Source organism: Salmo trutta, chromosome 12, assembly GCF_901001165.1.
Source record: "Salmo trutta chromosome 12, fSalTru1.1, whole genome shotgun sequence".
NCBI classification, from domain to species: domain Eukaryota; kingdom Metazoa; phylum Chordata; class Actinopteri; order Salmoniformes; family Salmonidae; genus Salmo; species Salmo trutta.
Genome location: NC_042968.1, coordinates 73148856 through 73154326, shown reverse-complemented (window position 1 = coordinate 73154326; position 5471 = coordinate 73148856). Strand labels below are relative to the sequence as shown.

At 42.0% G+C, this 5471-nt stretch overlaps 1 long non-coding RNA gene across 1 annotated transcript; it reads left to right on the top strand.

The window, feature by feature from the left end:
* Window positions 1–1395: 1395 nt before the first annotated feature.
* LOC115204129 (uncharacterized) lies at window positions 1396–3033 on the top strand. The gene is made up of 2 exons (XR_003880308.1): window positions 1396–1972; window positions 2402–3033. It is a non-coding gene; the product is annotated as an uncharacterized LOC115204129 (long non-coding RNA).
* The last annotated feature ends 2438 nt before the right edge of the window (window positions 3034–5471 follow it).

Sequence of the window (5471 nt, the reverse complement as noted above, 5' to 3'; positions counted from 1 at the left end):
AAAACTCTTGTTTCTAAAATGTTCCCTTGGGGATAAAGAAAAAAAATGGTGGAAAAAAATGTGTTTTGGGAGAGAGTTTAGTTATTGACTAGACTGGTGGGGTTCGGGGGTGCAGGTGGCTCAGGCTAGCTGGGCGGTCTGGCAGAAATGTTATATAGAGGATGTCTTAAAAAATGTGTTTCATTTGTTAGGCTATTGGTTAAAGGTGCAACACATTATTGATTATCGAATTACCTTTTATCTAGTTCAGTCTTATCAATCACTTAAAAACATATTTAACAATGATCTCTTAGCTAGCTTGATGACTGGGTGCATTTTTTCTTAATTTTAGTTGTTCTAAATAGAGAGGGCTAGAAGGGCCATGGGTTAAATTGGATTGTGTAGAAATGCAGGAAATTTGCTTTAGATGCCAGACCCCTCGCAAAGTTATGTCCCCCCCACTTCTAAAACTAAAGTTGTGCCCCTTATATTAAGGCATTTTAATGTTGCGTGAACCCCATCCAAACCGCACGTGGGCAAGCTAAATCAAGCTTGTTCATTTTCAGTGGCTGGAGGTGGGTTCAGTGTTGCCAACTCCTCAGTAAGGAAAGTAGCTATTGGCTGTCCTAAAAGTCGCTAGAAGTCGCTAAATGATGTCATCACCTAATTTGCATAATTGGCCATGTGCATGTAATTGTGATGTAGGAGAGAGGAATAACGTTGTGGGAGAGACAACAAGTGAGTAAAAAACACCATAAATATGTTTAGAACTACAAATGAACTTTCTTCTATCGATTCTTGTTTATTTTAATGTCACAATTCCAACTCTCCTCCTTTATCCGGTCTTGGGACCGGCAAAAGTGACCCAAAAGAGACACTCTGGCAGAGTTACTTAGTTTTTTTGTTTATTTTTAATTTTTGTTTTTTAGTTTAGTTTTCTTAATGTGGTGTGGTTTTTAACCTTATGGTCCACTTAGGAGCCTACAACAGTAAAACATGAACATTTTTAACCATAACATTTTTTAAAAAATGGTATACAATCTACATTAACAATCTAAATGGACCAAAAAGAGACAATAGAAAGAAATGGCAATGGCAATGTGAGAAAATTATGGTAGCTAGTCTGGCCCTAATTCAGGTAAAAAAAAAAAAAGTTTTATGTAAACCAGGGCGGGATCAGCCAGCGGCTGCTTCCCGCATGCGCGATTCATTTGCAGTCTGGACGCGGAGGCGTGAACATCTCCTGCTCTGACTGCAGCTGGGAGGGACTGCTGTGCGAGGACTGGGCCGCCTGTGAGTGCTTTGGGACGGGGGTGGGGCCCACGGAAGCACCCGCTGCTCGTTGAGAAGAGTAAGAACGATAAGTGCCTTTACGTCTCCAAAAGTCTCCAATAACACCAAAAAAAATCGCTAGATTTGTCGCTAGTCGCTTTTTTGAAAATGTGTCGCTAGAGGTGTCTGAATACTCGCTAAATATAGCGACAAAGTCGCTAAATTGGCAACACTGGAGTATGACCGTTTCCACTAGTTATCACAGCCACAAAGTTGTCATACTACTTCAATATTGACTATATTGTAAAAATTCATAAACACAAATTTGCTTTATGGTCTTCATTTAAGGTTAGGCATAAGGTTGGCAGTGTGGTTAATGTTAGGGTTAGGTTTAAAATCCGATTTTAAGAAGAAATGGTAGAAATAGGCGGGGTTTATAATTTTGTGGATGTGGTAACTGGTGATGACCCCGGAGGTGGGGACAAGGACAGCAGGACGTTCTCGCGCCTGCTCATCAGGTAGAAGATTTCCAGTTGGGTGTGGCTTACGTTTTTTTTTTTTTCGACTGTTGTTGTTTCTTCAGAGGTGATAGGGGTCGTGAATCGTTTTTGAAGTTAGGTGTATCATATGGAACCATTTTGTAGAGAAATATACCTATACGTGTTAAAACCGTCCACACCTGTTTGGAGCGGAACCTCATCTGAGTTCTGGAGTTTGTAAGGTAAGAAGCTCGACGAACTCAGCGCTTTTACTTTTCAGTAAAATATGTAGACGGTAATTTACAGTATTCACCTGCAGGGTTGTGTGCCGTTCCTGTACAGATTACTTCTCTTGTATTTAAACAGTAACAAATTACATGTGCCAATATTTTGCCCATATCCGTTTGATGACTTACTATGTAGAATAATAATTTACAGAATATGGGTATGTAGGCCTAACTTTAGAAGACTACTTCACTGCTGAATCTACTGTACTAGTTGACATCAACACCCACAGATTCAGCCTTGAGACTGCATAGCCAGACACTTTTTGATGTCAGGGTTTTTAAAAAATGACAGTACAAACTGATGTCATAATGCTATATTGTAGTAATAGTAGGTCTACAGTATCAATAAGAAGTAGTATGACACTACCATTGTCTTTTGTCCAGCCTGCCTTTAAGTTCTCAAGTGAGATCTATACAAGGGTCAGGATGGCCGAGACCGAGCCATGGATCAGGGCTCGCCAGCGCCTCCCTGTCTCATGGATCAAACAATGGCTGTGGCATCCTCCAACCTCCAGACCCAAGGTTGAAGACCTGGAGAGGCATAATGCAGGACTGTTAGAAGACAGCCCTACCAGTCCCTCCAGTTGCTGCTCTCGCCAGCGCATCCTCCTGGCCATCCTCATCATGGTGGCCCTGACAGTCATGGCACTGCTGCTACTGTGGAACTACCAGTGCATCATGGTATGGCACCTCTGCCAGGAAGAGCACTCTGGCTTCCCTAAGATGATGGGAGAGGGTATAGGACTGGCACATTGGGGGAGAGACTAGGGCTGCTTGAGCAGGTTTAGGGAGTGATAATGCGAAAGCACATTAACCCTATCCAAACATATACACTAGCTAGCTCATTTTTGTCCTTGATTTTGTGTTTGTTTTTCTGCTTGGATTCTATGGTGCCATACATTTTGCACAATGTTAGTTTTTCCATATAAGTTATCAACAGGTGCCAGGTTTTTCAGTTACTGTCAGATTTTTGTTTGTTTGAAACTCAGGTTCAGAAATAAACAAGGCCAAAAGTATGTGGACAGCTGCTCATCAAACATCTCATTCCAAAATCATGGGCATTTAATATGGAGTTGGTCCCCTCGTTGCTGCAATAACAGCCTCCACTCTTCTGGGAAGGAAACTAGATGTTAGAACATTGCTGCAGGGACTTGCTTCCATTCAGCCATGAGCATTAGTGAGGTTGGGCACTGATGTTGGGCGATTAGGCCTGACTCGCAGTCTGCGTTCCGATTCATCCCAAAGGTGTTCGATTGGGTTTGAAGACACGGCTCTGCTGGCCAGTCAAGTTCTTCCACACAGATCTTCCACACAGATCTATACCTAGGATAGGATAAAGTAATATACCTAGGATAGGATAAAGTAATCCTTCTAAACCCTCCCCCCCCCCCCTAAAAGATTTAGATGCACTATTGTAAAGTGGTTGTTCCACTGGATATCATAAGGTGAATGCACCAATTTGTAAGTCACTCTGGATAAGAGCGTCTGCTAAATGACTTAAATGTAATGTAAATGTAATGTAATGTAAATCTCGAAAAAACAAATCTGTATGGACCTCGCTTTGTGCACAGGGGCATTGTCATGCTAACAGGAAAGGGCCTTCCCCAAACTGTTGCCACAAAGTTGGAAGCGCAGAATCGTCTAGAATGTCGTGTGATGCTGCATTAAGATTTCACTTTACTGGAACTAAGGGGCTTAGCCCGAACCATGAAAAACCGCCCCAGACCATTATTCTTTCTCCACCAAACTTTACAGCACTATGCACTCGGACATCCCGTTCTGTGAGCTTGTGTGGCTTACAACTTCGCGGCTGAGCCATTGTTGCTCCTAGAAGTTTCCACTTCACAATAACAGCACTTACAGTTGACCGGGGCAGCTCTAGCAGGGCAGAAATTTGACAAACTGACTTGTTGGAAAGGTGCATCCTATGACGGTGCCACATTGAAAGTCACTAAGCTCTTCAGTATGGGCCAATCTACTGCCAATGTTTGTCTATGGAGAGTGCATGGAAGTGTGCTCAATTTAATAGAACTGTCAGCAACGAATGTGGCTGAAATAGCTGAATCCACTAATTTGAAGGGGTCCACATACTTTTGTATAAAACAACACACTTTCAATGGTTTATTATGGGCATGTTGTGTATTACTCAAGCTGGAATATATAAGCTCTTATGTTCTTATTTCTTTTGTGAATATTAGAGGAGGATTTTATATTTTGTAAGTGTTCCTACACTAGAAATAAAGATACTTGTTTGTCATATTAAGCTCGACGCAAGTTTGTCAACCTACTATAGTTTTGTTTTATTTTACCACAAGGGGGAGGTATTGTCCATAAATTAAACATCAAGTCCCAGCTCTCAGATGTTTCAAGGTGCAGCACTAACTGTTGTTTTGCATGTATTTGGGGGTTGAAGGTGGTCTCACTGATTTTCCTGCTAATTTAAACCAAGGGTTGGATAACAAAAACAGTGTGGCTCTCAAATGGAGTGTGTGTCTACATTGTGATGCCTCTGTGTGGTCAAGCATGGGGGGAAATGTGTGTGTGATTATGTGAATGTGGTTTTCACTTGGGTGGTATCGGGTGTAATCATTATGCAGATTTTTGCAAATTCTTTTGTCTGTTATTCCAAACGGAAAATGTTTTGTAATGAAAACAAGAGTTTCTATTGGACAAATTCATGTAGCTTTTTCGTCATTTCATTCCATTTGGTTGGTTCTTAAACAGTAAACGGTTTCCGTTGCAAGACGTAACGAATACATCCCAGGCCTTTTGCATGCAACAGTGTTCCTGTCATGAGTGAGTCTTGTGGAACACAGTCCATCCTCACCCTTAGATTCTGATGTCCCAGGGCCCTGTCTGGTTCGAGGAAATGACCATTTGTCCCCTGGCATTGGCTGTTTAGCCATGTGTGTCTTTAAGGATAAAAGGTATGTTGAGCGGACACAGGTCCTTCTTGTTAAGGACCGGGAGTTGTGCCATTCTTCAGGGGATCAATCACAGATTTTCCAATAGAGGCAATGAGGCATGAGCCCAAGGGATGAGCCCAAGGGATGGAGGGGAAGTAGACACATCGGAAGGCTGGTAAAGAACATTCTGAAAGTGGACAATAGTACAATCCCTGTTTATGTCATCAAAATTGTTTTACGACTATCATACTATCTTGTATGGTGTCTTATTGTCATTCAAAAAGGTGAGGGCAAATTAAGACATGGTCATTATTGCACTTGTTGTGGAATGAAGTTGCCATGTAGGCCTAGTTTATAATGCCAACCATCATTTTTCCAACACTGGTGCAATGCTGTACTAGCCCACCATCTTTATTGTCCCTGGCGATGACAACAGGGAGGGGATTGTGGATCTGTCCCCGTACGTTCGTTTGATGTTCTTTCTTACAGTAGTCACACGATAACTCAGACAGCACTGGCCCGATTTTAACAAAACTTGGGTGAATGAT